This window comes from Euphorbia lathyris, chromosome 4 (genome assembly GCF_963576675.1).
Source record: "Euphorbia lathyris chromosome 4, ddEupLath1.1, whole genome shotgun sequence".
Taxonomy (NCBI): Eukaryota; Viridiplantae; Streptophyta; class Magnoliopsida; order Malpighiales; family Euphorbiaceae; genus Euphorbia; species Euphorbia lathyris.
Window position 1 is genome coordinate 64140888 of NC_088913.1, and position 13827 is coordinate 64154714.

The window sequence follows — 13827 nt, forward strand, 5'->3', positions numbered from 1 at the left end:
ATTATGAAATCATCATTTATCTTACATTCTATCCAAACATAACAATCTATTTCATACACATCACTTAGGCCATATTCTTTATTACTTAATTTCAGTAACAATCAGTTCAGTTCAGTTCAGTTCAGTAGTAATCAGTTCAGTTCAGTTCAATTCAGTTCAGTATTCAGTTTCAGTATTCAATAATTTATCATTATTTATTATAATTATTATATATTATTATTATTTATATATAATTTATTATTATTATCATTATTTATTTATAATTTCAGCAATTTATTATAATTATTATAATTTATTATATATTAATTTATCTATTTTCATTATAATTATATTTATATATAATTTATGCTTTGTCATTATATATATTATCATTATTTATTATAATTATAATTATTTGGTGCAACTTATTTGCAAATTTTGCGAAAAGTAAATAAATATTAGTATATTAATACGTTTACATTACAATGCTCTAAAAAATTAACTGGCTCAACTACCTTAATATCTCAAATAGTGCAATTTTATCCCTAATATTAGAAGCCAATAGCAATTTTACTCTTAACATTGATAAATTGAGTCAAGATTTTGTATTCATATGAAAATTCATATTTAGACGTTAGGAGTAAAATAACCCCGGACCCAAAACGTTAAAGGTATTTTTGTACCTTAATACTTAATTGTAATAAAAAGTTAAGAGTGTGTATTCATATAAAAATTTGTATTTAATTTCATAGGCTTTAAATTATATATAAATTTGTGTTTGTATGTAATTTATATTTTTAATTTAAATTAGACTCATTTTTATTTAATGTCATAGGATTTTATCGAGCCTAGATTTTATTTGATATTTAATTTAGTTTAATCTTTAATAATATGTTTATTTATTATTAATATTATTTTTTTTTGGTAGAAATAATAATATTATGATAACTTGCTAGATTCGATTTGATGATCTTCGCCGCGGTTACCTGCAAAACAGAACCGGAGACAGGATCTCCGGAAAAACTCTCCGACGATCAAGTCAGTTTTATGGGAAGGTTGGTAAATTGATACTGGTATTGTGGGGAAAAGATGTGAAAAAAATGTACCTTCCCATTTGCTTCTATGTCCTTTTTATAAGTGTTCCTAGGTAACCGCCGGGGGCGGTTACTCTTTCCAGGCCACGTCCCTTACGTGGCTACAAACGTGGTCTCGTTTGTTTTGAGTGGGAGGTTTGGGAGGTTTAATGCTCCATTTAGGATTTCGGGGCGGTTACTCATTTTACCCGCTTCCTTTATTCGGAGCCCGTTTGATCTTGAACCATGGGCCTAAGTATAGGTTGGGCCCGTGTTTATGATTCGGCCCGGTTTGGTTTCACGGATCATCACATGCCTCCCCCTTAGTTTGGCAAGAGCCCTTTAGGGTCTTTTCATATGCTATAGGGGACTCTTCGTCTTCGTCTGGATATTCAAAATTCGAAAGTGGTTCTTTCGTTCTCCGTCATTTCTTCTCCGGCGTCAACCCTTTAGCGTTCGTTCTTCTCTGTGTTCTCTTTCACATGTAAGTGTTCCTTTCCGCAACTTGTAACTCGTTCGACCCTTTTCTTATTTCTGCTCGTCTTTCTTCGTTAATATGTCGAACCCTGACCTCGATTTCGCACCGTTCGACGAAAATTACGTTCGCGAGGTGTCTCATGAGGTTGATGAGATGGTTGATGAAGTTTCAACCAGCTCTCCTTGGTCTGATTCCCATCCCGCCGATTTTCTCCATTTGGCGAATACAACTGATGAGGGTCTAGGTTTTGACCCTAAGAAGTTGATTCCACCACCTGTCCCAACTCCCCGTTTATTACCAAAAAAGGACAGGTTGGGAAGCCTAGTTTGCCGCGAGACGATTGATGACTTGTGGGAGCAGTATCCTTGGCTCCAAGGTCTGGAAACCATCATTCCCGGGGAGAATAGAGGGCCGGGCGACTACCCAAAGGGGCATTTCACCATTTTTGTCGCCCAGATTATCTGCGGTTTCACGTATCCGCTGGCGGATGAGATTGCTTCCATCCTTGGTGGTTATGGAATCGCACCCGGACAACTGCATCCCAACGGATGGGCCGACTTAACCTTGGATAAATTTTTGGCGGATTGTCTGGAGGTTCCCCTCTCGCTCAAGATTTTCTCCAAGCTTCATCATTTCAAGAGTTCGGGGGAGTACTTTACTTTCATCCGACAGAGCGGTTACTACGGCTTTGATGAGAAGTCGAACAAAATCCGCGAGTGGGATAAGTCCTATTTCTTCATTAAGTTCCATGAAGGGAATCCAAACTTTCTTCGCTGCTGGGGCTGACCCAATGTAAAGAGTTTCAACTTTGGTTACCCCAGCAAGGACGAATCCGATATTATAAAGTTCTTGAAGAGCACTCCTCCTTTTGTATGGACATATGATCAGGCATTCCATATGCTAAGAAGTCGAGTAGCGATTGCCTACCGCGAGGGAGATCGTGTTGTCTATATCCCTTATCGCGTTTTTGTACAAGGTACTATTAACTTATTTCCAAGTTGATGATTTCTTTTAACCCTTTGCAGGGGTGATCCTTTATCTCAACTCGCTGCAGATCGGGAAGCGAAAGCCCTGGCGAGAATGAAGAAGCGGATGGCGGGAACAACTTCCGTTGCAGGGGCGAATTATCCTGTGGGGGCGACTCCTTCTGTTGAGGCGGCTTCCCCCCTAATTGCTTCCGTTTCACAGGGGCCCCGCTTCTGTTTCTGAGGAGCTTCCCTTAAATAGGAAGCGGAAGAGTAATGTGGATGTGGAGTCTTCTCCCCCTAGGAAGAAGAATACCTCCGTATCCTTGACTGTCGGTGGTACATCTACGTCCACTCCATCCAAAGCCAAGGGCGGTCCCCCATTTCATGAGGTATCATAATTTATTCTCTCTTCTTGCGTTATTTATTTTCTCTTGTCAGTTTTCGCTGTTCTCCTGACCCTTCTCCTTGTGTATCCATAGCCGATTCCTGATATCAGCGGATGGTGGACCAGAACCTTTGGTAAAGCCGTGAGCTTTTCCTGTAGGGACATTGTTTCTTCCATATGCAATGTCCTTGGGCGACTTCCCTCCGCTTCTCGTGTGCGCGAACAGGTGCCGCTTCCGACTGCCATGGAGGGGATTGAGAAGCGAGCTATAGAGGTATATTGCTTTCCACTTATGTTCTATCCTTCAAACCCATGTCTTTATTCGCTCTTTTTATTCGCGTATCGCCTTATATGCAGATTATCAATTTCGCGGAGGGTGCTCTCTGCAGGGATGCTGAACGAGCTAGAGAGTTGGAAAGCCTTGGTACTGAATTGGCGACTCAGAAGTCGCTTTTTGATGATGTCCAAGGCAAAGTAAAGGTCCTTGAAGGTGCTTGTCAGAAGGCTATGAGCGAGAAGGAGGAAGCTCTCAAATCCCTCCAGGCTAAGTCCGATGAGCTTCAGAAAGTCATTGATGATCTGAATTCGTCCAAGGAAGCCTTGGAGATGCAAAAGAGGAGGGCCGAGGAGATCACAGCTGAAGATGGTGCTCGCATCTATTGGTATGGAGAGCGGATTCATGCGGCTTATGAGCATGGACATCCAGATCATGTACTTAATCGCCCCAAGGTTCCCATTCCTAAAAAGGATTTAGCTGAGAAATGGGACAAGTTGGAGGCCGAGGATGCTGATATGGATGAGGTACTTCTCCTGGATTGGCAGAGTTTTTATGATTCTCCAATTAGCTGTGAGATCCCAAATCAGAACGTAGAAGGAGGGGCACCACAAGATGTTTCCCACGTTGAACAAGATGTTTCTCGCTCTGATGCGGTTACTGATTTGATTGTTGGGGATTTGCTTGAAGCAGATCATCCCACAGGAGAAGATGAAGGAGCCGCTGAAGGCGAAGGGGGCAATAGAGGCGAAGGAGAAAAAACTGTAGTATAATTTTATTTATATCCGAACTGTTGTATGTAACAAACTGCCAGTATATATATCAACCGAGCGACCTTGCCGCCGCTTTTCATATATGTGCAATTGTTGTTTTATCCTTCGTCGCTTTAATGCCGGTTATTTTCGTATGTGACCCTTGCCTCTTGCCGACTTCACACTTGTAATTTTTCGTAGTTAGTTTTGTTTTCATTAGGGTGGCCAGACCCTTTTCGCAATTTTTTGAGTACTCGTTTATTCGCTTAATTTTATGCCTTATAATTTTTCTTTCAAAAATAATCATAAGGTTAATCATAAGGTTTTGCGAATGATGCGTAATCATGCATCCGCCTTTCTTTAATAGGCAACACATTTATGTGTGTTTAAGATTAAATATAAGGTTTTGCGAATGATGCAACAATTGAATATCTTTATTGATAAAGAAAAAAGACTTCTTGTTACATGGGTATACAAACTGTGCGGGATCAAAGCCTCATTAAAACCTTTTATCAGAAAACCCAGTGGGAAAAACTCATAAAAGGAAAAAGAGTACTTGTCATTTCCCTGAACTACTCGGCCTGTTTATATAGGCGTAGATTCTCTAGATTCCAGGTGCGCGGGAGCTTTTTTCCGCTCATTTCTTCTAGTTCAAAAGTCGATGGTCCCAGCTTCTTGGATACCTTGTAAGGCCCGAGCCAGTTGACGCCTAATTTGCCTTTGCCTTCTCTGGATTGTATTTTATCCGCTTTTTTCAAGACCAAGTCGCTCTTGTTGATTATCACCTTTCGCACCCTTCTGTCATGATACTTCTTGATTCTATTGCGGTATACTGCCATTTGCATGTAAGCTTTTTCTCTTCGTTCTTCTACAGAATCCAATGCATCTCTAATGTTGATAGGATTTTGGGTGTCACAATAATAAATTATCCGATCTGTGGGCGACTTGATTTCAACAGGCAGGACTGCTTCGGCTCCATAAACCAGCGAGAAAGGTGTTTCGCCTGTTGCTGCCTTTACAGAAGTTCTATATGCCCATAGCATATGAGGTATCTCATCCGCCCAACATGTTTTTTTATCGCCTAGCCGCTTCTTGATTCCCTGAATCATGGCCCTGTTGGTAACCTCTGTCATACCATTCGATTGGGGATGATTTACAGAAGAAAAATGATTTTTGATCCCCATGCTTTCGCAATATGCTTTGAATTTTTCACAGTTGAACTGGATGCCATTATCAGTTATAAGCGTTTGTGGGATTCCAAACCGCATGATAATGTTCTCTCGTAAGAACTCGATCATTCGCTCAGGTGTTTGAGCGGTTACTGCCTCCGCTTCTACCCATTTGCTGAAGTGGTCGACTGCGACTATCAAGTACTTCCTTTTCTTTGTCGTTTCTGGGAACGGGCCCACTATATCGATCCCCCATGTTGCGAATGGCCACGCCGTCATTATAGTGACTTGTTCGGCTCCGGGAACATGCTTTTCATTCGCATGGATTTGACAGCTGTGACATTCCGCTACCATCTTTTGGGAATCCTCCACCACATTTGGCCAATAATATCCCATCAATTTGACTTTTCTTGCCAACGCCGCGGATGCTTCATGTGCGCCACAAATTCCTTCATGGAGTTCTCGCAGTACATAGTCTCCTTCATTGCGGCTAATACATTTCAACCATGGACATGTATATGATTTCCGGTATAAAGTTCCATCTCGAATTGAGTATCTCGCTGACTGCCCAATTAGTTTTCTGGCTAAGCTTTTATCAACCGGCAAATCTCCATGTTCCAGATATTGGCGGATGGGCATCCGCCAATCTTCATCATCTTCCAGCTCTTCGATGACCATAATCTGATCGACTTTGAATGATGGTGCTGACCTTATTTCCAAATTGCATGCTTTTTGACTCCATGGTTCTCTACTCGCCGCTGCTTTTGCCAACTCGTCAGCCTTTGTGTTCTGGCCTCTCGGAATATGCACCATTTCCCAGACGACTCCCTTGTTTGTTAACTCCTGCGTCAGTCTGCCGACCACCTGATGATACTTAACCAGATCCTCCTGTTTCACCAGATAATTTTTTGTGATCTGATTTATCATGAGTTTAGAATCGCTGTAGATGACCACTCTTTCTGGCGTAAGTTCGTTAAGCAACTTCAATCCGCATATCATTGCTTCATACTCCGCGGCATTATTGGTAGTTTCGAATGTTAACTTTGCCGCATAGTACAGGCGAATAACATCCGGTCCCTTAATGACGACTCCCAGTCCAGCTCCATCTGTGGACAATGCCCCATCTGTGAACATACTCCATTCTTCTTTTTGTGCTTTTGGACATTCGTCTTCATCCCACGTGAACTCATTCACGAAATCGGCAAGTACTTGACTTTTTAGAGCTGGTCTTCCTTCGTAGCGAATATCGAACTCTCCCAACCGAATTGACCACTCCATTAATCGGCCGGATGCGTCAGGTTTCTGTAGTACCTTTCACATTGGGATTCCAGTTCTCACAATGATAGTATGCGCCTGAAAGTATGGCTTTAACCTAGCCGCCGTGGTTATCACTGCGAGGGCCATTTTGTCTAACCTTGAATACCGAAGTTCTGCGTCTTTCAAGACTTTGCTCACATAGTACACTGGATATTGTTGCCCCTCTTCTTCCCGCACCATCACCGTGCATATCGCCATACTGGTGACGGATACGTAAAGAAATAAATCTTCTCCATCCTCTGGCCTGCTCATCAAGGGCGGATAGCATAGCCATCGCTTTATCCCCTCAAATGCTTCTTGACAATCCGACGTCCATTCAAAGGACTTAGATTTTTTGATGGCATTGTAGAAAGGTAGACATCTCCTAGTTGAGCATGATATGAATCGCCCTAATGCCACCAACCGCCCGTTCAGTCTCTGTACTTCTCTTATGTTCCTCGGTGTCTTCATCTCCATCACTGCTTTAACCTTCTCATGATTCGCCTCAACTCCTTTGCCGCTAACAATGAAACCCAGGAACTTTCCTGCTCTTGCTCCAAACGTGCATTTCTCTGGGTTCAATTTGAGGCCATATTTGATCAGTACCTCCAGGATTTCTTTAATATCCTGCGGGTGGTCCTGCATCTTCTTGCTTTTAATGATCATGTCATCTACATAAATCGAGAAGTTCTCGCCTGATTTGTCTGAAAATATCTTGTTCATCATCCGTTGATATGTTGCTCCCGCATTTTTCAGTCCAAAGGGCATCATCTTGAAGCAATAAGTCGCCTGATGAGTTATGAACGACGTCTTGATCTCATCCGCCTTCTCCATTGGTATCTGGTGGTAACTGGATTTCACGTCGGTGAACGATAAAGCTTCAAATCCCGCAGTCCCATCTACCAATATATCAATGTTAGGTAGCGGATACATATCCTTCGGACAAGCTTTATTCAGATCTTTGAAGTCGACGCACATTCTGTACGTTCCATTTGGCTTTTTGACTAGCACCACATTGGCTAGCCACTCCGGATAGGTGACTTCTCGAATTGCATCTGATTCTAGCAAATCCGCCACTGCTTTTTCAATCGCCTTCTGCCGTTCTGGAGCATGTCCTCTCTTTTTCTATCGCACTGGGGTTGCACCTTTGTCCACATTCAAACGATGGGTTGCTATATCTGGACTTATCCCCTTCAGCACTTCATTCGGAGTGGCGAATGCCGACTCGCATTGGATCAACACCTCGGTAATGGTTTTCTTCGTTTCCTTTGGAAGTCCTGTCGCTATCCGTACGTTCTTATCATTTGAGATGGCGAATAGTTCTGTTTCTCCTAACGCTTCAGCCGACAACTTCTCATCAACTTTATCCTCTCCATCTGGCTTCGGTTCAAGTGACAATGTATAAGCTTGTTGAGATATAAGTTGATCCCCTTCAACAATGACTCGCCCTTGGTGTGTTGGCAAATGCAATGTCAAATGCTTCATTGAGATGAGCGACTCCGTTTTCGACAGGAACGGACGCCCCAGAATTATGTTGTAGGCCAATGGGAGATCAACAATTGCGAATTCTAGATCACCTCGCCATTTTAGATTCTTGTCGCCCATTTCTGTCTCCAACACCACCTGTCCACTTGTTTGAGATGATTGACCTCCAAAACCAGTTACATCCATGAATGTATGTTCCACTCGCTCGTCGTCAATTCCCAATTTGTTGAATGCAGTTCGAGTAATGACATTGCAAGAACTGCCTGTATCAATAAGGACCCGCTTAACGTCCCATCCTTCAATGGCCATCGTAATCACCAAAGCATCCGCATGCGGCTCCGTGATTCGCACAAATGAGTAGTTGAGGGCATCCCCCTACGCGTGTTGCTTTTTCGCTGTTCACGGCGAGCCCTTTTTGTTGGAGGCTCATAGATCCCGCCTGCTATCACGTTAATCACCCCTTTTTCTGCTTTTTTTCTGGCCTTGCTTCTACCTCATGCGGGAGCGTTGCTTTCTCATCAATCGTTTCTTTTCTAATGAATTGACTCAGTTTTCCCCTCTCAATCAGCTTTTCAATCTCCCTCTTCAATTCATAGCAATCGTTCGTGTCATGGCCGTTCAATCTGTGGAACCTGCAATATTTGTTAGGATATCGCCCCAAATTGGTTCGACCTTTCACCTCAGGAAACTGCACATCCTTTTTCAGAGGGTTTTTCTCAATCCAAAGTAACACCTCATGACGAGTCGTGTTCAATGGTGTTTGATATCCCCCCCCCCCTTTAAAGGAACGATCGCTTTTTCGAACCAGATTACCCTTAGAATATGCTTGGCCTTGATGGCGGCGATTGTCCGAGGTGGATCTAGCCGCATCTCTTTCTCGCCGGGTTTGAGCTCTATGCTCCCTGTTAACATCGTCCACTTCCATGAATTCTTTTGCTATCTTCATGAGTTCAGCCACTGTGCGTGGTTTATTGCAGATGATTTCCTCCCGCATGCTCCAATCTGTGGTTCCATCCGCCATGATGTTGCGAATGCTCACGATATCTGGGTTCTGTAACCGCACCAGAATATCATTGAATGCGACTACAAATTCCCTTAGGGAATTATAGTTTCTCTGTTTGATCTCCTTCAGCTGCCTATTCGTCACATCCGCTGCCTTACAGCCCACGAACTTTGCACAGAAATCACGACTGTATTGATTCCAGTTGTGAATAGATTCAGTTGGTAGGGACCGAAACCAATCGGATGCTGCTCCTCCCAAAGTGGTCGAGAACAATCGACAAATTATGCTTTCGCTTGCTCCTGCAACATCCATCAACTCTCTATAGTTTCTGACATGCGCCTCAGGGTCAGAATTTGGATCCCCATAATATTTAGGTATCGTCGGTGCTTTTATTCTGTGATCTGGAATAAATTCTCGCAATGATGGGGCAAAAGGTGAATCACTCTGCACCGCTGCTCTTGCCCTAGTTGTGTATCCCATCCGCTCCATCATGCTTCGCAGTTGATCTTCCAATTCAGTATTGGGTTCCCGCCGAACTTCTTCCATCCGTTGCTGATGAATTCTGGGTGACGTCCACCCGCCATACCATGTCGTCACTTGTTCTCGCCGTGGGGCTAACCGCTGTCCAGTTATAGGATCAAAATTCCAAGTATGCTCCCGCCCAGACATATTCCCTCCAGACGTCATCGACCCTGAATGTTCGTGGTCAAAGGGTTCCGTTTGTCGTAGCGGAAGAATTCCTTGCATTCCTGACATTGGTTGGGATGACTGCCAGGTCGGATGGATCGTCATAATAGGATCTTGGTGTGAGTAGTGGTCTGGATGGCTATGTGGTGTCATGCGACTACTCTGACTCATCCGATTTGGCTCTCGAGATGGCTGTGGAAGCGGAGATATGGCAGGAATAGTTGGTTGTTGTGTGGAGATGACAACAGGCTCTTGAGGGGCAGTCGTTACGGCGGTATTATGTTCAGCGATTGCAGTTAACAAACTAATCATTCGATCCCCAGCCGCTTGGCTCATATTCGAAGCCAAGACCTGTCCTGCCATTTGTACAAAATCGCTATTAGACATCTCCATCTCAGTTTGCACTTGGACCTCCAATAAGGGACTCAACTGCCCTGAAGGATTCGACGAGCTGGGTACCACAGGCTGTGTACTCGCAGGCTGCCGTGGACCTCTTGAGTTCGTACTAGCTGATCTAGTTGTAACTCTGGCCGTTCGTGATGGTTCTGACATGTTCTTAGGGTACCTTTAACCAAATGTTGGTAAAAAAGGTCCACGCTCACCGCACCAATGATAACTTGCTAGATTCGATTTGATGATCTTCGCCGCGGTTACCTGCAAAACAGAACCGGAGACAGGATCTCCGGAAAAACTCTCCGACGATCAAGTCAGTTTTATGGGAAGGTTGGTAAATTGATACTGGTATTGTGGGGAAAAGATGTGAAAAAAATGTACCTTCCCATTTGCTTCTATGTCCTTTTTATAAGTGTTCCTAGGTAACCGTCGGGGGCGGTTACTCTTTCCAGACCACGTCCCTTACGTGGCTACAAACGTGGTCTCGTTTGTTTTGAGTGGGAGGTTTGGGAGGTTTAATGCTCCGTTTAGGATTTCGGGGCGGTTACTCATTTTACCCGCTTCCTTTATTCGGAGCCCGTTTGATCTTGAACCATGGGCCTAAATATAGGTTGGGCCCGTGTTTATGATTCGGCCCGGTTTGGTTTCACGGATCATCATATTATTATTATTATTATTATTATTATTATTATTATAAGCTTATTAATGTCCAATATTATCATTAAATTATTTTAAAGTCTAATATCATCATTATTGTTACGTTCGATTAAATTCGGTTAAGTTCGGTATCATTCAGTTAAGTTCAGTAGCATTCAGTTAAATTCAGTTCAGTTCAGTATTCAGTATCATTCAGTTCAGTTCAGTTCAGTTCAGTTCAGTAGCATTCAGTTCAGTTCAGTTCAGTTCAGTTTTTTTCAGTAATAAAGAACAGAGCCTTACTTCATCTTACATTACCTTACTTTAATTACACTCCACCGAGACAATGCATTAGTTGATTAAACATTATTCTTAAGTCATTAACCTTGAGTTTACAACAATTAGGATCTGTGGTGCAATTGTAGCGCGTCTGACTCCAGATCAGAAGGTTGCGTGTTCGATTCACGTCAGGTCCAACTTTTTAAAAATGCACAATACAATCAGAATCTCATAAAAACCGTTTCAAAATTTTATAAATAAAAATTAGTACAATTATTTACTCTTTTTTTCCTGAAATAGTACAATTATTTACTTATTTTAGCTATTATATATATTAAATAATACATGTTGGCTATCTATCTTTTAAAAATACACAATACAATAAAAATCTCATAGAAAAACGCTTTCTATTTTCCTTAATGAAATAATTTGAAAAAGAAGAAAAACAATACCTAAAAGAAGATTAGGTTTCAAAATCATAAAATCAAAAATTTTATAAATAAAAATTAGTAAAATTATTTACTTATTTCAGCTATTATATATTAAATAATACATGTTGGTTTATCTAAGAGCTTTAATTGTACAATTTGTAAAAAAAATTGTGACTGAAATTCTATACGTTAAAAATTAAATTGGTTATTCGCAAAAACATTAAAGCTATTTAGTACATTATCTCTATGTTAAAAACACTATTAAATTACCTTTAGATACTATTGATGTATTCATTTATTCAATATGCTCCATAAGCTGTATGTAAACAATAAGCACATTGATACATTATATTCATCTTTTTTTTTTTTTAAGTAAAAACAGGAAGTTGGGGGAAACTCGACTTATTCCAACTAAATTGGTATAAGACAAAGTAAATCAACTCCATGCAACTAAATTTATTAATATAAAAAGAAAAGAATACAAAAATTGAAAAAATAAAAAAAAATAAAATAAATGAATAGAAAAGGACTTAGATGTCTCGTATTTCTCGAAAAAGTGATTCGATTGCGGGGAGGACAACCAGAATCAAAAGAGAACCTTTCAATAGACTCTATGTCCCAGGCTAGAAGACTAGTTAAATCTTCTATAAACAGTTATATTAGCATCATAAAATACGAACTGAGAACAAAAAGGGGGATACCCATCCCACCACTGATCCATTGAGGCAGTCGTACCTGTGCGGGAGAGGCAATCTGCAACTGTATTCTCCTTCCTGAAAACATGAGAGATGAATACAGTTATGGTGTTAAGAATATCCAAACAGTGCAACCAATCAAGCATGAACTTCCATGGAACTTCTTTCCGTTTTTCCTTCAAAAGGTTCACTGTAACCAAGGAGTCATACTCTATCCAGAGTGGAAACCATTGCCTGGCCTCAGTAGCCTTAATCGCGTATATTACCGTCTACATACATTGTATTCGTCAACTTTAATTGTTTTGTTAAATAGAGGTAAAATTTATTTTATTTGAAAAGGTTGAAAGCAAAATTTATCATTTCATATATTAAGGGTAAATATGTACTACTCCAAATATAATGTGAGTAAATTTGGACCTTTTACTCTTGTTATTATTATTAAGATAAATTACAGAAAAAAATCATGTGGTTTAATGTATCATGAAATTGATGTTTGTTTTTTTTTTCTTTTGTTGGAATGTTAAAATAACAATTTTAGTTTGTTATTTTTTTATCAACTTGAAACTTAAATATATAACGGATAAATGGAATAACTTGAAATATGTCAATTTATTCTATGTCATGCGATCTTTTTAGCATATCATATTTCCTTGAAGAATATGGTTGTGTTGGTCGGAAATATTCTAAATGTCTCTAGGTCATTTTCTTATTTTGAAATGGTACATGAAGAAATAACTATAAATCTTCTGAGCTGTAAATAACGATAAATCTTCCGGCTCACCAGCTCACAGCATATGAGCTTTTTATTCCGTCCTTATTTGAAAATTCTATCTTGTATTTAGAATGATTATTCTTTAACCTCTTTTTAATACAAAAGTCATTTTATATATATATATATATATAAAAACTTATACATTTTTTAGTTAAAAGAAAAAAAAACTCATTATATAATGCAACATTAATAAATAAATAAAAAATGGATAAAGTTCAGTGGTCTCTTCCTTAGTGAAAGTTTGCTCTGTCTCTTCCATTGGTGAGAGTTGTTTTCTGTGACCTAGGTTTTTAAATCTGTTTTTCTTCTCATCGTTCATCCTTCCTATCTGTGGGGAGGCGCGATTCTCTGGCGATTCTTTGTGAGGGTTTTTAGTGGCCTGGTTTTTCTCCTCCTTGTCTCTCTCTGCTGCGATTTGCGGGGTTCTTCTTCCGAGTCTTTTATTGTCGGCGTCAATTTCAGTTCTGTTTTTCACAGGCCTTCTTTTTCTGATTTATCCATGGAATCTGTTTTGTCTGGGTTACATATCAGGGATGAAGAGGAGGAAGGGCTCGATTTAGGGCTGACCCCAATTGAAGGGGAAAAACGGAAAAGGGTTTGTGCCTTGTAGGGCAGTTCGTATCGGATAAACATATCAATTTCCCAGCGATGAAAATCAAACTTTCAAATTTGTGGAGGCATGGCAGAGGAATTTCAATTCAAGAAATCGACACCAATCTGTACTCTTTTGAGTTTTTTCATCTAGTTGATCGTGATAGAGTTCTTGCTGGTGGTCCTTGGTCTTTCGACAATTACGCCTTAGTACTAAACTACTGGGAGGTAGACTCTAATCCTAAATTGGTTGATCTTAGTTGTTTGGAAATATGGATTCAGGTGTATGATTTATCAATTGGGGCTATGTCAGAAGCGGTGGGGAAGCAATTGGGTAATTTCATTGGTTGTTTCCGGGAGTACGACCCCAATAATAGCATTGGTGTTTATCGACAATATATGAGGATCCGTGTTTTGATTGACACTCAGAAACCGTTAAAAAGATTCAAAAAAATCAGGAAAGCTCAAGGAGATTGGACTT

The 13827-nt window shown here is 40.6% G+C and overlaps 1 non-coding gene across 1 annotated transcript; it reads left to right on the forward strand.

Moving 5' to 3' along the window:
* The first annotated feature begins 10982 nt into the window (after positions 1–10982).
* On the forward strand, positions 10983–11054 carry TRNAW-CCA (transfer RNA tryptophan (anticodon CCA)). Its single transcript has one exon. It is a non-coding gene; the product is annotated as a tRNA-Trp (tRNA).
* Positions 11055–13827: the final 2773 nt, after the last annotated feature.